The 21,624-nt window shown below is 40.9% G+C and overlaps 5 non-coding genes across 5 annotated transcripts; 3 read left to right on the top strand and 2 right to left on the bottom strand.

Moving 5' to 3' along the window:
* Positions 1-367: 367 nt before the first annotated feature.
* Positions 368-440, top strand: TRNAI-AAU (transfer RNA isoleucine (anticodon AAU)). The gene has a single exon. It is a non-coding gene; the product is annotated as a tRNA-Ile (tRNA).
* A 3,465-nt stretch (positions 441-3,905) lies between these two features.
* On the bottom strand, positions 3,906-3,978 carry TRNAV-AAC (transfer RNA valine (anticodon AAC)). The gene has a single exon. It is a non-coding gene; the product is annotated as a tRNA-Val (tRNA).
* An 8,321-nt stretch (positions 3,979-12,299) lies between these two features.
* Positions 12,300-12,372, bottom strand: TRNAV-UAC (transfer RNA valine (anticodon UAC)). The gene has a single exon. It is a non-coding gene; the product is annotated as a tRNA-Val (tRNA).
* A 605-nt stretch (positions 12,373-12,977) lies between these two features.
* Positions 12,978-13,050, top strand: TRNAV-UAC (transfer RNA valine (anticodon UAC)). Its single transcript has one exon. It is a non-coding gene; the product is annotated as a tRNA-Val (tRNA).
* Positions 13,051-20,187: 7,137 nt separating this feature from the next.
* TRNAI-AAU (transfer RNA isoleucine (anticodon AAU)) lies at positions 20,188-20,261 on the top strand. Its single transcript has one exon. It is a non-coding gene; the product is annotated as a tRNA-Ile (tRNA).
* The last annotated feature ends 1,363 nt before the right edge of the window (positions 20,262-21,624 follow it).

The raw sequence follows: 21,624 nt of genomic DNA, 5'->3' as shown, positions 1-21,624 counted from the left end.
AATCCTCACGCCCTGAGCGGGGACCAAATCCACCCTCCTGGGGTGCCTGCATCCTTTTCAAAGGCTTCCTGGGGTAGGATGGGGAGCCCTCCCAAGCGAATATTTCCGTCGGGACGAAATCGACGAGCTCCAGAACGTCTTATTTTCCATAGGAGGAGGAATTCATTTCTGCTGGAGGTAGAGTTTTTGTTCCTTTTTCTTTTTGCAGGAGTGAGGAAAGGGAAAACGGAAAACCTAAAGAGAAGTTTGAACACAGTGTCATTTGGTCACAGTTAACATTGTGTAAAAGTGAGTATCTTTTGGATGGATGGCGAGGGAGTGAGCAATCTTCGATCTTTTCAAATAAGAAGGAATCTTTTCGGCAAGCGGCCGGTTATCTCATTGGTTAGAGCGTGGTGCTAATAACGCCAAGGTGGCGGGTTCGATCCCCGTACGGGCCAAAGAAAGGAGTTCGTTTTTGATTTAAAAAAACCTTGCGGTGTACCTAGCTGCAGTTTGAAAATAACCTCTGTGACACCAATTCTGGATCCAACTTCGACTTTATTTCCTTAATCCACAGTAATGGCGACTATACCCCCTTTGCTCCCCTCTAAAGCGGGGTGGGGCGAGAAAAAACGGTTTTCTGGAACAAGTGACATTAAGCCTTAAGGTAGAAATCTTAGTGAAGAAAACCAGGCTAGGAGTGAGGATGGTCTTGGGGATGGGGTGTGCGCCTGATGGCCGCTGTCCATAAGAGCGTCCCATTCTCCTTGTCCCTTTTTCAGTGTCCAGCCCACTGTCTACCATGTGGCCCTCAAGCACTTTCTCTATCTGATTATGTCCTCTACCTGACTCACAACTCATCCCTTGCACTGCCCTTTCATAATGTTGAAATTGATACTTTCCGCTGTTAAAATAATCGCGGTCAGACTTAATGCATATTTTTCTTTTTTAAAATATTGTCTACCAGTTGGCCTTCACCATAATATTTGTCCGCAAAGTCAGATTTTTTTTTTTCTGGATTACCATTACTTAGAATTGTGCCAAAGTCAGATTAAATGTGTGAAACCTCTCAATTTGTGCCTATTGTATCATTCCCATGAACAATCAAATATGCTATTTGTCTCCTGTCTTAAAAGGGTTTCTCTTGACCCAACATACCCCTCTAGGTACTACCCTGTTTCTCAGATGGCCTTACAAAAATCACTTCTAAAGGGTTATCCAGATTTACTGTCTCCAATTCCTCTCCTTGTGTTTTTAAATCCACTACATTCTGGTTTTTTTTTTTTTTTTTACACCATCAGTTCATGGATTCTCCTTGTCAATATTACTAATGAATTCTTCTTACTTTTTCAAGACCTTATCTTCCTTGACTTCAGTTACGGATTCATTTATGTCTCCCCAAAATACATCATAGAATCCAAACCTCTGTACCGGGAGATATAATCCCATTTTGGAATCAGTTTTATTTTCATGTTAATGAGGCGGTATCAGTGTAGGGTATGTCTTAAATTTAATCACTTTTGAGATACAAAAAGAACAGACTGGCGCTGAGATAAGAGAGCACAAACTGAGGAAGAGAGCAACACACCTGATGATTACTAAGGAACCAGGAACTCTGGGGCTATGGAAACCAAGAGAAAGATTTTTTCCCAGGGCTAAGAGGGAGAGAGCATTCCCCTACAGTAGTGCCCTGAATTTGGACTTCCAGCTTCTTAAACTGTGAGAAAATAAATTTCTATTCCTTAAAGAAAACCACGTGTGGTATTTCTGTTACAGCAGCACTAAGAAATTAAGACAACTTCTCAGTGTCAATAAACATATTTACTGTCTTATAATTTTTTTTCTTTTTTTTTAAATTTGGCTTCCAAAACAGTACTGTCCTGACTATCTTTCTACCTCGCTGGCTCAACTTTCTCAATGTCCTTTGTTTCTTTGGCCTCTCCTCACCCATTCTATAGTAGAAAGTCCCACAGGTTGGTCCTCGAACCTGTAATTTATGTACACTCACTCCCTGGGAATCTCATCCATTCTCATAGTTGAAATCATCTGTATGCCTACATCATCTCCTAGTAACCTTATAGGACTGAGTAGAGCTGCCCCATAGGGTTTCCAAGGCTATGATCTTTAGAGAAGCAGACTGCCACATCTTTCACTCATGGAGTGGGTGGTGGGTTTGAACTGGTGACCATTTGGCTAGCAGCTGAGTCCTTAACTTCTTGATCAAAATGGGTTTGGCTTTTTGGTTTATATGCCTGCAACTCACAAATTTGTATCTGCAGTCTAGACCACTCCATTAACCTTGTGTTTGGTATATACAACTGATTCCTTGGCATTGCCACTTGGATGTTTTGTACTAGGCATCTAAAAGTTAGCAAGCCTAAAACTGAGCTCCCACTTTTCTCTAATAATCCTACTACATCCAAGCTTCACCATTTCAGTTAATGACAGCTCAGTTCTTCTAGTCTTTGAGGCAAAAAAAACCCTCGAATTCATCATTTATTTTACTCTTTCTCTCATACCTCAAACCCAGTATGTCAGAAATTTTTCTTCTATCTTCAAAATATATCCAGACTGTGACTATTTCTCACTCCCTTGACAGCCACCATCTTGTCTGTCATAGGAGAAAATGACCCCACAGTCAAATGTAATCTAAAGAGACTTTTATTAAGCAAGGACAAGGACAAAGATGATCATTGCCACGAGGACTTTGCCAGTGTGTACTGGGCACAAGAGACTAGCAGAAGCCACTGATTCACAGTCAGGGAGTCTCCAATATACTGTTACAGAAGGAAGTAAATTAAGAAAAGTTACATGATTGGCAAAGGTGGGAAACATCACCTATGGGAATACATGATTGATTTAAGGAATCTTTGTTGGCTAGAGTCCACTTCCTTGGGAACAGCCTGGCAACATCTGTTCTTGGTTTGGTGACTTTCAACAGGTTCTCAGGGCAGGCAAAAGGAAATTACAATAAGCTCCTTTGTGAGAGCATAACTTCCCTGTGGCGCAGTTCTTTGCTGGTTAAGATACAGTACCCTTCATGGAACAGTCCACCCCTAGGTAGGGAAACAATGAAAATAATGAGTTTCAGCTTGTACTGTTATTCCTTTCAGGAACTTTCCATACTGATTTTAACAAACACTCACACATAGTGGTTTCCGGCATTAACTACGACCGCTTACCAAACTTGAAAATAAAAATAGATTTTAGTCTATGCAGCCTGCTTCAGCCTCACTACTTTTGGCCAAGCACGTACATACCTTTAAGACCCCCTATTATTATTATCATTTTTTAATTTCATGTCCAGAAAACCTGCTATGACTGCTAAGCAAAAGGTTAGCAGTTCGAATCCACCAGGTGCTCCTTGGAAACTCTGTGGGGGCATTTCTACCCTGTTGTATGGGGTTGCTATGAGTCAGAATTGATTCCGTGGCAATGGGCTTTTTTTTTTTTTAATTTGTTTTATTTCATGTCCAGAGCCTTGGTGGCGATTTGCTTAACAGCTTGGTTGTTATCTGAAATGTCAGCAGTTTGTGTCTAAGATCTACTGTAGGAAGATTAATGGGGCCGTTATGCTGAGTCCCATATTTCTCTGTGAGTCGTAAGTGACCTGACAGCAACTTTTTTTTTTTTGTATACAGCAGCCACTCTATTGTCTCAGGACTCTTCACTTTGAATCCTGTGCCAGAGAACGATGGAGACCTCGCTTTTCTACCGGGTGCAGAAACTTTTGTAACCCAGTGGGAAATGGAAAACCTGACAAGCGTCCGGGGGCGGGCGAGGAGGCAAGTCAAGCACATTATTCTTTTAATTTAAAGTCAGGTGCTACAAAAGGAAAGCGAAGGTTAGGGGATTCGTTGAAGCATGTTCGGATTAAGAGTTTGTGCAGTGAAATTCAGAACTCACAGAAGTAATGCCCAGTTTGTTTCCGCCCGGTTTCGAACCGGGGACCTTTCGCGTGTTAGGCGAACGTGATAACCACTACACTACGGAAACTCGCTTGCTACATTGCTTTCCCGTTTGTAATTGATTAATAGGAAATATGTGCTTTCCTTCAGGATATTTTCAGGTTGAGAAATATTTTTTCCCCTTGTACTTTCCCATTCTTATAATCAGCAGTATCAAAACTCGAGAAATCATAGTCAAGCAAATGCTACTCCCAGGGTCCCAATTCCTTTACAAAAAAAAAAAAATTACAAGCACCAGGAAAATCACGAGCAAGTTTCAAGAAATTTCTTGATAAATTCTGATCTCATTTCTCTGCTGGTGCAAGACGCAATGATCTTCATCTCCCGATGACTGAACGTGAACCCTTAAAAAATAGTACGAAAGGGCTGGTTTCAGTAGGCCCTCGGCAATTTGTGCCTGGGCACTAGCGAGAAAGACCGAGGAGCAGAGGGTGCGGGTGTCTGGCTGTGGCCAGTTTTCTGCTATCCGAGGGTCGTGAGGGTGGTGGGGATCTATGGAAGTGTAATCTGTGGCGAGTGAATCTATTAGACGTCAAATGAAGCTCTATTCTGAGCATCAAAGGAAGTTCTATTCTGTATCACTCATATTTTCTGTTCTGGAACGTGTAAACTCTGTGTCCGAAACCCTTAAATCTGTTTTATAGCAGGAAGATGACCATTGTGATGTACCTGACTCTTATTTCTTATTCATTTCATTTCAGCTGTCTTGAATCACTGTCCTTCCCTTGGAGACAGGAAGCAATCTTCCTTCTGCTGTTCCTGTCAAGTGCAGCCCTGTGGTTTCTGACTCACATGGACCCTACAGGACAGAGTAGAACTGCCCCATGGAGTTTCCAAGGAGCGCCTGGTGGATTTGAACTGCTCATCTTTTTGATTAGCAGCCCCAGCCTAACCTCTTCACCACCAGGGTTCTAAAATTAAACTTTCCAACGGTGGAGTCTAGGTCAAGGTGTTCAGCATCGAAAATGTGCTTGTTCCCAAGTATTAGAAATTTTTGACTAGAAAGATTTCTCAGTCTCTGAGAAAGATCACTTTATGTCTCCTTCTTTGGCAGCTAAAAAACAACCTGATGAAAATACTGGGGGTAAAGGAGGCAAAAAGCATGTTTCTTATTAGCACAATCTCAAGCTTGACACTATTTTCAGATCCGATCGGCAGGTTAGACAGCGATTCCATTCAACACCTATGTTTGTTCATTAACCTTTCTCAAAAATTTGCCTTAATACTTATTTTGAAGAAATTATTGAGCAGCCCAATCTCATGCTGGTGAATAGAAGTACCAGCTGGCCTTAGGGAAATGAAATGCTAGAAGGAGGAAAGGGGCACCTAAAGTGATCATTATGAGAAATTCTCCCATAGTTATTTAGTTACAGTAAAATTGGTGAGTAGAACAACTGATAAAAATCACAGGGTTTTCTCAGAGGAGCACAGAAAAGGGGCATCACCCCCAGTCCTAATGATCACGAAATTGGTGGCTAAACAACACTTCAGTTAATTAAAAAAAAAAAAAATGAGTTGGTTGAAGAGCAGTTGAATGGAAGGGGGATTCTGATCTTGGGTAAAGAGGATAGAGAGTAAGTGGAGTACAGAGAGCTTCAGGTGTAGGTTTGAATCAGAGCCCTCAGAGAAGAGAAGGTAAGTGGAATAACAGGTGCAAGAACAGAGAGGTGAGGGAAGGTCCTGTACAATATGGAGGTTAGATTTCAATCTGAATATGATGAGTAGGAAAGAAGTGACTGCTTTAAAGAGGAACACAACGTTGCCCATTTGGATCCCAAGGCTTCTTTGGCTTTTGGGTAAACATTGGACAGCCTCAGAACTCAGACCTCAGACTTCTCCTCTTCTCTATTTATTCTAATATCATAAAATCTAAGATCATTATCTTGGGTTTAATCAGCTTATTATCTCAGCATTTTATATGAGAGGAAGCCAATTGCACCGTAGTCAATTCCTCTAGTATGACGTGTACCTAAGATCATCATCTTAATATAGCAAATAACGTCCATATTTCAACATTCTACATAAAGAAATAGTTATAGCATGATTGCATTCTTAGGGATTATATTTTTCTATTTTCATTACTTCTGAGCATTTCAAGAATTGGATCAATGGTAGAATTTCTAATTTCATTTCCATTATTTTTGAGTATTAAGGTTCGTGTGCATATTAATCACAAACTGGATATATTATTTTAGAACTCATGTATTCAGTAAAATCAAAAGAAATACACTTCTCAAGTGGGCATCACAACCTTTCTTCCTGTCAGGATGTCCTGTTGGCGCTACTTCAAAATGATACAACATTCTCAACTACTGAACTGCTACGAATTTGGCCCAAACTACCTGCATTTCTTGTCTGAATTATTGTAGTAGCCTAACAACTTTCCTCCTGCTAGTTATCAGCTGCCTGCTAAGCCTGCCTCCAACCTTGTTCTCTGTGATGTGTTGTGCCACCCAAGTTTCCTCCTTTCAGGACCAAGGCATTCATTTCCCCAGCTGCCAGGAGCGTTGCTCCCTCATGGAACAAATTTGAAGCCTGCTCTAGGAATTGCCCTGAGGTGAAAGGAACTGCCTTTATCAAGGTCATGTCCTGTCTCTGAAAGCAGCCCACAGTAATGACTAATGCATGCCTATAAAGGACTGACTCTCTTGCATCAACTCTGAAGGGCCATCCTATTTTCAGAGCTCCTCAAGGGATCAGCTCAGTCCTCTGTTGCTGCCTGTCAACTTTTCCCCTTGTAATCGTGCTTCCCTCACTCCCTCACAGGTGTTGTTCCCACAAAAAAAATAGCATTCCCTAATAAACTTCCTGTGTACAAATATCTAACCCATTTGAATACAGTTTGTGCCAGGAGTGGTCCAAGAAACCATACACTAAATGGGATTTTGAAGCTGGATCGCTCTGTATTCCTGTGGCAATTAATATAGTGACCCCATGTCATCCTCTACAAATGTCCAGACATTCTTACTAGCCATGGACAATATAAGGCTCATGAGAGAAAAGTCTCTTTAGATACTTTCACAGAGGTATTTTACCTATTACATTTTGCCCTAAATTGTAATTAATCAACTTTAGCCTTCCCAGAACACAGAGAAGGGGCATCTCCCCAGGATTTAGTAGCAGGTGGGGCTGATCCACCTGGGACATTCTGGAGAGGAATCCTCATGTCCTGAGCTGGGGCCAAATTGAACAAATCCTTCCCAGGGGTCTCTGAAACTTTCTCAAAGGCTTCTTGGGGTAGGATGAAGGAACCCTCTCTAGTGAAAGTTTCTCTCGGATGAATTCCATGAGCTCCAGAACGTCTTTTTGCTGGAGGTACAGTTTTTGTGTTTCTTCTTCTTTTTGCAGGAGTGTGGAAAAGGGAAATAGAAAACATAAAGAGAAACTTGAAAACATGGTGTCATTAGTAACAGTTAAGATTGGGTAAATGAGAGGGTTTGTTTGATGAGTGATGAGGGAGCCAACATACTTAGCAGTTCCTAAATGTAAAATAACTTTTTTACCGGTGGCGGGCTAGTTCAGGTGGTCAGGTGGTAGTAATAAAGACAAGGTCCCTGGTTTGATGCCCGTACTGGGTCAAGAGAAGACATTGCTGTACTCACCTCACACCCAGCTGAACTATTGGAAAGAGCCTCTTTGACATAAAACCTAGATCAAACGTCAACTTTATTTCTTTAATCCTAGATAGTGACACCTACCCTCTTTGCTCTACCTCTAAGGGGTGGGTGGGGAGAAGAAGAAATAGGTTTTTGAAACAAGTGACATAAAGTCTTAAGATAGAAATTTCAGTGAAGAAAATGATGCAGGGAGTGGGGATGGCCTTGGATATGGGTTGTGTGTCTGATGGCCACTGTCCATCTGACACCTTGTTCTCCCCATCCCTTTTTCAGGGTCTAGTGCACTATATCCATATGACTGTCAAGCACTTTCTCTACCTGATTAACTCCTTTACCTGACCTCTTTGGCTTTTGGGTAAACATTGTAAAGTCTCAGATCTTAATCCTCATGCCTCTTCTGTTTTTTGTTGTCATTCCCTGGCTAAGCCCATCATCTCATGGTTTACATCTTCCATTGTTTTCATTCGAGTACCATTGTGTATCTCTAGCCAACTGATTATCTCCTCTTAGAAGTCTTACAGTAAGCATCTTAACCTGAACATATCCCAAAGTGGAATTCATATCTATCCTCTGAAACTGTTCCAAACATATTGATCTCTATCTCATTTAACTGCAACTTCATCCTTCCAGCTGTTTAGGACTAAGAATTTGGGATCTTCATTGACTCCATTTTTGCTCTGTTCAGCATATCCAGTCACTCTGAAAATTGTCCTTGCTTTATCTTCAAAATATATCTGCAATATGGCCAGTTCTTAGATCCTTCCATTACTATTAGCTTGGCTTTAGCCATAATATTCTCTAATGTAGAATATTATTACCTGTTGCCATGGAGTTGATTCCAACTCAAGATAATTCTATAGAACAGAGCTGACCTGCCCCATCGCGTTTCCAAGTAGCTGGTGGATTCTAACTGCTGACCTCTAGGTTAGCAGCCAAAGAGCTCTTAACCATGCACCACCAGGGGTCCAGAATATTATCAATGTCTCTCATTATGTCTTGAGTTTGCTTCCATTTACTTTAACAAGATACTGTCTCAGGAATGTTTAAAACCCGACAATGACTCCTTATTGTTCTCTGTACTAAAAACGCATCAGTGGATCCTTACTGTACTCAGAGAAAAAAAAAAAAAGACAAAATCCTCATAATAATGTACAGGGCTCTATATAATGTCCCTGCTCCCTACCCAATTTCCTCTCTGACCTATTCTCCTACTGCTCTCCCCCTTGCTCACTCTGCTGAAGTTATTATTGACCTTGTCATTGTCCTTTAAATACATTAGACATCTTTCTGCCTCAAGACCTTTGCACTAGCCACTGCCTTTGCTTTCAACACTCTATTCCAGATATGTGCACTAACTCATCTTCTTCAAATATCACATTATTAGTGAACCCACCGTGAACTTCCAGAGTTTCACTACTCCTGAACACCTTATCCTCATTCCTGATTTTTTTGTGAATATATTTATGTACATCTAATAAACTATGTAATTTACATAATTAGTTTGCATTCTGCCTTTCTTTGTCACTGGAATGTAAGGCTTGTAGGGAAAAGACTTTTTTGTGTGTTTTTAAAAATGTTTACTGTGTTTTAGGTGAAATTTTACACAGCAAATTAGGTTCCCATTTTACAATTTCTGTACAAATTGTTCCGTGACATTGGCTACAGTTTTTGCAATGTGTCAGCATTCTCATTATTTCCATTCTGTTTGTTCTATGTCCATTTATCTAGCTTCCCTACCCTTCTTTGCCTTCTTGTGTTTGGGTCAATGTTGACCATTTGATCTCATATAGTTGATTGTTTAAGGGAACACATTCCTCACAGGTGATATTTATTTTCTAAGCCAATCTATTATTTGACTGAAAGGAGGCCTCTGGAGGTGACTTCAGTTCCAAGTTAAAAGGGTGTCTTAGGGCAATAGTCTCAGGGATTCCTCTAGTCTCTATCAGTTCAGTAAATCTGGTCTTGGTTAGGAATGCCGGTTTTGTTCTACATTGAGGGAAAACTCAAAAGACTTTTTTTGTTTGTTTACTACTGTAGCATTTGTTACTAAAACCATGCCTGGCACAGAATGTAGTTGTTGTTAGGTGCAATCTTATAGTGACTCCATGTACAACAGAATGAGACACTGCTCAGTCCTGCACAATCCTGACAATCATTGCTATGTTTGAGCTCTTTGTTGCAGCCACTGTGTCAATGCACATCATTGAGGGTCTTCCTCTTTTTTCTGACTCTCTACCTAGCATGTGACCTTCTCCAGGGCCTGGTCCCGCCTGATAACATGTCCAAACATATAAGACAAAGTCTCAACATCTTCCCTTCTGAGGAGTATTCTGGCTTAATTTTTCAACTAGCAAATGATGAAAATGAGATCTAGAAAGATCACTGATTTTCCCCTTTCTGTAACAATGTAATAAATATTATATGGAAACAGATGTAACTGGATGTCATACCCCGGGTTCCTTCTACTATACCAAGGGTATTGACCTCCAATAAGTGTGTTGGCGGAAGAGGTGAAGGGACACGGTCCTAGTGACCTAGGAGTTCAAATTGGGGCCATTATTCCCTGTCCGTGAGTATAAAGTGACCTAGCTGGAGCTGGACTCACAAGGATACATCAACTGGCTCCTGAGGTATAAAAACAATAGCTAGGAAAACCTAGAAAGCATCTTTTAAGGAAAATTTCATATAAACAATCTTAAACAGAGCACAAAAGATCCACGTATTTTCCACTCTTTTCTTTGTCTTTTAGCATTTAGTAAATAGTAAGATTTGTTCACCCAGTGAAGACCTTCCTGACTGCCATTACTCAAATCTGAACCAATGCTTCTGAAGAAAGACAATTGAAAATGTAGAATCATGTATATTTAGCAGTTTTTAGCCAGTTTGAAAAGGTGAAACTTTTAATGATATTACCCATTTGTAATGTTAATATATGCTTAATTATGTAACATTCCTTGAACTCTGGCACACATGGCTCTGGCAGTATGCTTGTCTATTTTCCAGTTTTGCCCCTTTGAACATTTGCGGAATACTCTTTCTTCTCGCTTTATTATAACTTTGTGATGATTTCAGCCCAGGACATCCCTCACTTGCAGGTTAGTTTCTATTATCAGAAAGAGAGTTTTAACTTTTTTTAACCTTCACACTGTTTGGGGTCAGCTTTCCCATCAGCAGCTATCAAGTGTAACAACTTCATCATACCACAGCCAGCATTTCTGAACATGAAGGCTCTACTATGTGGGGAGGCTAGGCTGAATTAGCACCCTGTACATTGGGAGCTCACAGATTTTTTGACCTAAAAGTACACAATAAAAGTGTCAAAGTTTTAAGGGTGCTGGAAATACAGTTTGAACAGATTGAGCTCATTTCAGAGGTGAATGAGGATAAGGAGGCCTGATTAGCACAGGAACTCAATACAAAACTTGGGATGGCCCACCATCCTTCTGAAAGGTTTGTGTTTCACAACAATTCAGTATGAAGGATTTATTTCTGCATTTCCAGACAAGATAAATAGCCATATACAAACATAACTCCATCGAGATGGTGCTAGGTTTTCAATCCAACAGCTTAACTACTTATCCTTCATACTTTTGGGGTAATGTCACTGTTGTTGTTGTTGTTATGTGGTGTTGAGTTGGTTCTGACTCATAGCGACCCTATGCACAACAGAACGAAACACTGGCTGGTCCTGAGCCATCCTTACAATCGTTGTTATGCTTTAGCTCATTATTGCAGCCACTGCGTCAACCCACCTCATTGAGGGTCTTCCTCTTTTCCGCCGGCCCTGTACTCTACTCTGCCAAGCATGGTGTCCTTCTCCAGGGACTGATTCTTCCGGACAACATGTCCAAAGTATGTAAGACGCAGTTTCGCCATCCTTGCCTCTAAGGAGCATTCTGGCTGTACTTCTTCTAAGACAGATTTGTTCTTTCTTTTGACAGTCCATGGTATATTCAATATTCTTCACCAACACCATAATTCAAAGGCGTCAATTCTTCTTCAGTCTTCCTTATTCATGGTCCAGCTTTCACATGCATATGATACGATTGAAAATACCATGTCTTGGGTCAGCACACCTTAGTCTTCAAGGTGACATTCTTCCTCTTCAACACTTTGAAGAGGTCCTTTGCAGCAGATTTACCCAATGCAGTGCATCTTTTGAATTCTTGACTGCTGCTTCCAGTGCTATTGATTGTGCATCCAAGTAAAATGAAATCCTTGACAACTTCAATCTTTTCTCCATTTATCATGATGTTGGTCATTGGTCCAGTTGTCACTATCCCAGACCAAAGACAAGTTTAGTTCAATGGACTTTCAAATCAGTGAGGAACTGATTCTGAGAGAATATTGGACAATGCTTGACCCCCCGAGAATTGCTCCCGAGGGAAAGATTTAATCTTTAGACTAGCCATAGCTCCGTGGACCTCACATCACACTAAAATTGTGTGCCTGCCTCACCTTCCCAAGACAGCTGAAGGATTTCCCCCAACATGTAGCACATACATTGATATAGAAGGGCCCTGGTGGCATTGACTTTAAGAGCTCAGCTGCTAACTAAAGTGTTAGCAGCTGCCCCACAGAAACCCTATGGAACAGTGAATTAGCTTGATGGCAACAGGTATTGATGTACTATTGTGTGCCAATCTCTGCCAATACAAAGGTAACAGAACAGATGTATTCCCTGACATAACGATGTCTTAGTTTCTTAGTGCTGCTGTGACTGAAATACCACTGGCTCCACTGGGGATCAAACCCAGGATCTTCTGCATGTAAAGCAGATACGCTAACCACTACACCATGCAACCACAACAAGTACAGTCCCACGGACTGCCAGAAGAACTAACAAAATGTCTTGGAAGAAGTACAGCCAGGATTCTCATTAGAAGCGAGGATAGTGAGACCTCTTCTTAGATGCTTTCCACTTGTTATCAGGAGGGACCAGTCCTTTGGGTGGATTAAAGAACAGGATTTTTTTTTTTCTTTCTTTTTCACAGTTCAGGAGGCTAGAAGGCCAACTTCAATGTGTGTTTCTGAGGGGAGGTCCTTCCTCATCTAGTTCAACTTTTTGATTTGTTGTTTTTCGGTGCCATGGAGCTGGTTCTGACTCACAGCAGACCCCACAAGAAAACAAAACACTGCCAGGACTTGTGCCATCCCCACAACCATTGTTATGCTTGAGGCCATTGTAGCAGTGCTGTGTCAGTCCATTTCATTGAAGGTCTTTCTGTTTTTCACTGACCCTCTCATTTACCAAGCAGAATGTCCTTTTCAAAGGGCTGATCCCTTCTGATATCACGTCATATGTGAGAGGAAGTCTTGCCATCCTCAGTTCTAGTGAGCATTTTGGCTGTACTTCTTCCAATACAGTTTTGTTAGTTGTTCTGGATGTCCATGGGACTATACTTGTAGTGGTTCCATGGTGTAGTGGTTAGCACATCTGCTTTACATGCAGAAGATCCTGGGTTCAAACCCCAGTGGAGCCAATTTAACCTTTTAGCAGCCTGCAATCCTACTTCCTGTGCTGCTTTATGTGCTTCTACGTAGATTCACCTGTGTCCGTTGTCTTCTGGTATCATCTATCTTCCACCCAGTGTGTGCTCCGTTGTCTCTGAGTCTAATCTGCTGTTTTCATCTCAAGCGTTAGTAGGTTTAGGACACATTCTACACCGATATGGCCCCACTGACAGAACAAACAAATCCTATTGCCAAATGGGATTTCGTACACAGATATAGGGGTTAAAATTTTCAACAGATATTTCTGGAGGATTCAATTCAACTGGTAACAACAATATGTTAAAATTATTATTAATCTTTTTAAAAATAGTCAAACTGTTTTCTAAAGTGGCTGTGTCATTTTGCATTCCCACCAGCACTGTATGAGAGTACAAATTTGTCCACATCATCAGTAACACAGGTTATTATCTATGTTTTCTGGTATAGGCACAGAGTAAGTGTGAAGTGCTATGTCAATGTGGTTTAATTTATACATCCATGATGACTGTGAGTAGCACTGGTTGTATAGTGGTTAAGTACTACAGCAGCTAAGTAAAGGTCTGCAGTTCAAATTGACCAGCTGTTCTTTGGGAACCCTATGGGGCACTTCTACTTTCCTATATGGTGGTTATGTGTTAGAACTCGACAGCAAAGAGTTTGGGCTTTTTTCTTTTTTCTTTCTAGGTTTACAACTATGATGTTGAACATCTTTTCATGTGCTCATTAGCCATTTGTATGTTTTCTATGGACAAATGTCTATTCAAATCTTCTGTGTGTTTAAATTTGGTTCTTTATCTTAGTATTATTGATTTATAAAATTTCTTTACATATTCTGGATACAAGTCCTTCATGAGGTATTTCATTCACGGATATTTCCTCCCAGCCTATGGTTTGTCTTTTCATTTTTCTAGTGGTGTCTTTCGAAGTGCAAAATTTTGATTTAGTCCTGTTAGTCAATTTTCTTCTTTATGGATAGTGCTTTTGGTGTTATATCTAAGAACTCTGCCTAACCCAAAGTCACAAAGATTTTCTTCAGTGTTTACACCTAAAACTTTCATAATTTGAAGTCTTACATTTCGGCCTATGATGGATTCCAAGTTAACGTTTGTGTATGGTTTGAGGGAAGGCTCTAAATTCTTCTTTTTGTGTGTGGATATCCAATTGTCCCTGCACTAATTGTTGAAAAGGCTTTCCTTTTTGTCTTGATTTGCCTGGGTGTTTTTCTGAAAAGGGTCGCTATGAACTGGAAACCACCACTTGGTGATGAATTGGAAGATTCTATGCTTCACTTTCACTAGCTAAATAACTTTGGGGAAAAAATCCATTCCTACTTTTCATTCAGAGAAGTTGACCTCATTTTCTAAAATAAATATTTTAGGGCATAAAAAATACTACTAGCATAATTTTGTGAATATTTTTCTTTGTTTTATTCTTCAAAATATTTTTAAAATAGTTCATTAGGGACACAGAGTTCTACAACCTGTTAGGACTGATTCTGCTTTAGACACTGTCTTCAAAATTGATTTCATCCACAGTCACATGGATTTCCTTGACACCACTGGCCCTGACAAAAGATTACTAATTCTTCCTTGTGGGAAAAGAAGCCATTTAAAAAAATATAAATTAATCTTTACCATTTTAAATGAGAGCAAGCCTTTGGCAAAGTAATCAATTAATCTAATCCCACATTCATCTAAAATTATTATTTTAAGCTAGTAATAACTTCCATATTTTAAAATTCTATATAAAAGAAATAGTCATAGCATGATTATGATTTTAGCTATTATGTTTTTCCATTTTTATTACCTATGGGAGCTTTTCAAGAATTGGATCAATGGTAGAATTTCTAATTTCGTTTCCATTACTTTTTAGTATGAAGGTTCATGTGCCTATTAATCATAAATTGGATATAATATTGTTTCATGACTCAAGTGTCCTCTAAAATCAAAAGCTGAATAATGAAATGCACTTCTTACCTAGGCATCACAACATTTCTTCCTGTTAGGATGTCCTATTGGTGCTCCTGCGACATGCTACAAAATTTTCACCTCCTGAACTGCTACCAATCTGACCCAAACTATCTACATCTCTTGCCTGAATTACTGCAGTAAGCTAACAACCTTCCTACTGCTGGTTAGCAACTGCCTGCTAAGCCTGCCTCCAACCTGGTTCTCTGTGTTGTGTGCTGGGTTGTGACACCCAGGTTCCCTCCTTTCAGGACCAAGGCATTCATTTCCCCAGCTGCCACAAGTGTTGCTCCCTCATGGCACAAAGTTGAGGTCCTCTCTAGGAATTGCCCTCAGCTGAAAGGAATTGCCTCAGTCAAGGCCATGTTCCCTCTCTGAACAGCCCACAGTAATGGACGCTCAATACATACCTATAAAGGTCTGACTCTCTTGCCTTAACTCTGAAGGGCCCTCCCTTTTCCAAGGCTCCTCATGGGATCAGCTCAGGCCTCTCTTGCTGCCTGTCAACTTTCCGCCTTTAACCCTGCTTCCGTCACTCCTTTACAGGTGGTGTTCCCATATCATTCCCTAATAAACTTCCCGCACACAAATATCTAATCCACGTGAACAGAGCTTGTGCCAGGAGTGGTCAAGAAACCATACATTGAATGGGATTTTGGAGCTGGATCATTCTCTATTCATATGGCAATGAATCATATGTCATTAATATAGTGAACCAATGTTATCCCCTACAAGTGCCCTGAGAATCTAAATATCCATGGACCATACAAGGCTCAGGAGATAAAAAGTCTCTTTAGGTGCTTTCACAGAGGTACTCTGCCTATTACATTTTGCCCTAAATTGGAAATTAATCAACTTTAGCCTTTGAGGGAGCACAAAGAAGAGGCCGTTTCTCCAGGATATAGGCACACACAGGGCGGATACAATCGGGATCCTCTTTCCTGTCTGGAAGGGAATCCTCACGTCCTAATCCACCTGATCCTTTCCAGGGATTGCAGTACCCTTCTCAAAGGCTTCCTGGGGAAGGATGAAGGAGCACTCTCTAGTCAATGTTTCTCTAGGGAAGAAATAGACAAGCTCCAGAATGTCTTATTTTGCAATGGAGGAGCGCAGCTGATTTCTGGTGGAGGTAGTTTTTGTGTTTCTTTTCTTTTTCTTTTTGCAGGAGTGCAGAAAGGGGAAATAGAAAGCACAAAGAGAAGCTTGAAAAAATAGTGTCATTTAGTCATAGTTAAGATTATGTACATGACAGTCTCCTTTGGATGAGTGAAGAGGAAGACAACAAAGACAGATCTATGTGAATGTAAAAGAGTACTTTTTTTTTTTTAAATAGTTGTCTGGTTAGACTGTTTAGAGTGTGCTGTTAGTAATGCCAAGTTCCCAGCTTTGGTCTATGTTTCAGCCAGGAAAACAAGATTTCTGTTGATTAAAAATAAACACACAAATAACTTTGAACTCAATTCACACCCAGATAAACTGAGAAAATAGGCACTCTGGTATAAAATCTAGTTCAAATGTCAACTGTATGTCTTTAATAATCCTCAGTAGTGACACCTACCCTCTTTGCTCCCCCTCAAAAATAGGCATGGTGAAGAGAAGGAACAAAGAGATTTTTGGAACAAATAGACATTTTAGTGAAGAAAAGGAGGCTAGGAGCGGGGATGGCCTTGGGGATGGGCAGTGTGCATGGAGGCCATTGCCTTCTGACACCTTGTTCTCGTCCCTTTTCCAGGGTCCAACACACTGTGTTTCCATGGGACTGTCAAGTACTTTCTCTACCTGATTATCTCTGCCACCTGATTGTCACCTCAGCCCTTGCACTGCTCTTTCTTACCGCTGAAACTAATCCCTATAGATTTATAGTAATCACAGTCAGACACAATGCATATTTTCCTTCCTTCTTTCTTTTTTTTTTAAGGTATCAAATGACTTCTACTCTAATTTCTGTCCATGAAGAGAGATTTTTTTTTTTGTTGTTTTTTCCTTTTCTGGATCTCCAGGACCTAGAATGATGCCAAAGCCAGAGTGAATGTATGAAACCTCTTAATTTTCTCTTGACTTTCATGTTACTTCCATAAATATTCATATATCCCATTTGTCTCCTGCCAGAAAATAATGAATTTTGATACATTTTGATACATAATTTGTGGGCAACACATGTTCCAAAAAACGTAAAACTTTTCAAACATGCTGCAAAATCCATGTGGTTGCATTGATTTCTCAAATACTCCACACCCCCCCCAAAACATAGACACACACACTTGCACAACCCAAAGCCACCAGGCCTCTCTAACTATGACCCAGGAATCGTAAATGTGCTTATAAGACTTATCCTGCTGTACAAAAGCCAAAAAAGACAAAAGTTTGACCCAACCAGACTTTCTGGAGGCATTGTCTCATACTTAAGCTAATATTCCCCAAAGAACTTTTCTTTCATTTTTCAACATTACACCAACTCCCACTAGAGGGCAGCAAATACTTTCAGTGGAAGAATCCCCTTCCAAGAATCCTAACCAAAAACAAAAAACCAAACCCACATTGCCATGGAGTTGATTCTGACTCACAGCGACCCTGTAGGACAGAGTAAGAATCCTAAGATCCCAAAAATGTTTGTGGACACTTTCTTTCCAACGTGTCATGAAAGCGTTTTAACTGGGAAATTCACATTTTTTACCCATGAAATTTTTCATTACTATTCAGAAGTTAGAAAAAACTTAATAATCTTGATATATTCTTGGTATGTCCTAACTATTTAATATTCCAAGATTATTAGATGTTCTGTCGAAAGCTCTTTGAAATTAATGGTAATCATTATGTTTAAAAATACTTTAAAATTTGCTTTATTTAGCCTTACGTTAGTTATATAAATAATTCCCCTAAAGTCTTTCCCTTTTAAGAATTATCAACATATTAATGACATCATGTTGATTAAACCAAATGAACAAGACCTTTGGAATGATGAAAAAAATTGATGGAGACTCCTGATGACATTTGTTTTGACACCGGAAGTCCCAAGGGGTCGATTTCAAAGCGGATAAGCTTTTGAGGTCCTCACTTGACAGAAAACCTGTACATTCCACGCTCTGAATCTGAAGGGAGCCACGTCCACCGGCTCCACGCAGACGGGGATCTTTGGGGCCGGGGCCTTCTCTCGAGACCCGCCTCCACCCTCTTGGAAGCCTCGGAAACAGAGAGGAAGCGGGCAGGGGAGGCGCTGGCACCGGCTATGGGTGGGCGAAGACCTGAGTGTCAGCGTCTCTAGGGACATGATGTACTGCTTTCAAGCCCAGGCCAACAGAGAGGGCAGGAGAGTTCTTGCGTTGGTCACAATATATACTCTCTTCTATGTTCTATGTTCCGTTAATGGCAATGGGTGGTTGCTTTTTATATGTTCGGTAAGGAGGAAGGATCTCCGGTACAAAATTAATACATTTCTAAGCTCAGAAAATGATGTTTTCCCACCGTGTTTCATAGCAAGCAAGGCCTTTCCTATATTGGGCAAACCCAATCACCGCAATTACGATGAAACTGGCCTTCAGTCTCAAATTCCCTCTACAGAATAGAGTTTTTCTAGATGCCCCAGGCTGGATAATCTCAAAGTCATCTTTTCCTCCAGGAAATACTCACGGTTACAGTACACTTCTTTCACTCATACTTTTTGCCTATCAAACTCCACTATTCACAACAATCACAGTCTTCCCTTATAGACCCCATTCCTTTACAAACACAGGCGGGCTGGCGACAGGAAGGGGCATTTAATTTTAAGAAACTCCTCAGTATTGTCCCATGGAAATTACTCTTGTGTATGCCCCTCTAGGGAAAGAAATTACCCTTTAGGAACCAGAGCCCCAGACCCTCAGGACCGAACTCTGGAAGCCCGTGAGTCCGCACTAGGGGCCGGGCAGCTAGCTGCAGGGATATGACCCCGGAATGTCCAGCTGCAGGCCAGATACAGGGGAGGGGTGATTTGCAAGACTGGACTCCATATTGTTCATCCCCGGGACATCACACATCTTTATATTCGGCTTCACACATGCCTAGTTCTTTTAAATTAGTCTACAGTTTCTTGTTGCATTTACTTGATTTACTGGAGGAAAACAATGATATGTTTTTCTTTACTTCTTCTTCCTGCCGTTTTCACTATCTTCTCTTAACATTCCCTTTTTTGCTTAGGTAAAGGGAGGGAGTCGCCTTTTTCCAGGTTTTGCCTTAAGCATCGCTTAATATAGCGGACCCACACACTCAGTATCTAGTGTATGATGGCAGGTGCCCCCAGATCAGTAGGGAGAAGATGGTGGTGTCTGTGCTTCTCCAGTCCAGCGTCCACGTTTTATGGGGGTGGCTAGAAAAGAGCAGCTTGAAACCTCCGAAAAAATCTGAGCGTCAAGACCTCCACTGTTTGAATACTGCAGGTAATGTTTACAAGAATATATTGGCCCGTTAGCAAAATCTAGAGCCTTTGTTTATTTTTCCAAAACCTGATTATCAGCCAAGATGATATTCTGTACGCTTTTTCCAATTCTCGAACTGAAATTATTGACCAACCAACCATGCTGTTCAGGCACCTGGGACCCTAGAGGAGTGAAGAGCGAGACAACACAGTCCTGGTCCTCAGGGAAAGGAAAGAGGGACTTGAGCGGTTAATGACAATAAAATCGCAAAATGGACCCACAGAGATCCACGCTGCAGGGCGTTTTCTCGAACACAGAGAAGGGTCATCTGCCCAGGATTTTGGAACAGGCAAGGAAGATCCACCGGGACGTTCCTTCTTGTCAGGAGGGGAATTCTCAGGACGTCAGCAGGGACCAAATCAACCAGGTCCTTCTCCTGAGGTGTCTGAATCGTTCTCAAAGATTTGCTTCCTGGGGTAGGCTGAAGGAGCCCTCTCTAGTAATGTTTCTGTTGGGATGAAATCGACGGCTCCAGAACTTCTTATTTTCCACAGGAGAAGCGAATTCATCTCTGCTGGAGGTAGAGATTTTGTGCCTGTTTCTGCGGGAGAGAGGAAAGAGGAAATAAAAAACATACAGAGAAGCTTGAAAAAGGAGTGTCATTTATTCATAGTTAAGATTATGTAAAAGCAAGTATCGTTTGGATGAGTGAAGAAGGTGTGAAAAATCTTCCTAGTGTGTGAACATAAAAAAATTTTCTCCCTGAGGTGGCCGGTTAGCTCAGTTGGTTAGAGCGTGGTGCTAATAACGCCAAGGTCGCGGGTTCAATCCCCGTACTGGCCAAGGGGAAAAGTTTTCTGAATAAGAAAAAAACTTGCTGTCCTCACTGTACACCCAGCTGCACGTTGAAAATAACCTCTGTGACATCAAATCTAGGTCAATTGTCGACTTTATTTCCCTAATCCTCAGTAGTAACACCTATACACTCTTTGTTCCCCCTCTAAAGGGGGATGGGGGGCACAGTTTTTTGGAACAAGTGATATAAAGCCTTCAGATAGAAATTTGAGTGAAGAAAACCAGGGTAAGAGTGGGGATGGTCTTGGAGATGGGGTGTGCCTCTGATGGCCGCTGTGCATCTCAGCATCTCATTTTCCTTGTGCCTTTTTCAGGGTCCAGCTCGCTGTGACTCCTTGACACTGTCAAGCACGTTCTCTACCTGATTATCTCCTCTACCTGAGTGTTTATTCATCCCTTATAATGCGCTTTCCTACTCTTGAACATGGTGTTTCTACGTATTAAATAAGGACAGTCAAATATAATGCATATTTCCATTTTTTTTAGCCTACAAGTTGGCTTCTGTCCATGACACAATTTCTGTCCATGAAGACAGATTTTTTTTTTTCTTTTTCTGGATCCCCAAGACCTAGAACGGTGCCAAAGTCAGATGAGCACGGGAAACCTCTGGATAGTCTCCTGACTATTGTGTTATTTCCACGAATATTCACATGTGCTGTCTCCTAACTTAACAAGGTTTCTCCTGACCCAACATATCCCTCTAGCTACTACCCTGTTTCTCAGATGGCTTTATAACATCCCCTAGAGAATTATCCAGATTTCCTAGCTTCAGTTTTGAAATCCACTACATTCTGGTTTTTGACACCACCAGTTCATGGAAACTTCTTGTCAAGATTACCAATGACTGCTTCTCACTTTTTCAAGACCATCTCTTCCTTGACTTCTGTTAAGGATTCAATTGTGTCCCCCTAAAATTTGTGTTGAAATCCAAACCCCTATACATGGGAATTTATTCCCATTGGGGAACCAGTTTTCTTTGTTCTGTTAATGAGGCCATAATCAGTGTAGGGTATGTCTTAAATGTAATGACTTTTGAGATACAAAAAGAACAGATTAGGCCCTGTGACAAAACAACGGAGGACAAACTGAGGAATACAGAAGCACATGTGAGGGTTAACAAGGACCCCAGGAACTCTGAGGCTATGGAAACTGAGGCAAGGATCTTCCCCCAGGGCCAACAGAAAGAAAGAATTCCCCTAGAGCTGTGCCCTGAATTTGGACTTCCAGACTCCTACACTGTGAGAAAGTACACTTCTGCTTCTTAAAGAAAACAATTGTGGTATTCCTGTAACAGTAAAAAAAAAAAAAATAGCCCAAAGGAAATAAGACAACTTCTCAATGTCAGTAAAGA

Source organism: Elephas maximus, chromosome 1 (assembly GCF_024166365.1).
Source record: "Elephas maximus indicus isolate mEleMax1 chromosome 1, mEleMax1 primary haplotype, whole genome shotgun sequence".
In the NCBI taxonomy this organism is placed as follows: domain Eukaryota; kingdom Metazoa; phylum Chordata; class Mammalia; order Proboscidea; family Elephantidae; genus Elephas; species Elephas maximus.
This window is presented reverse-complemented; position numbering and strand designations above follow the sequence as displayed.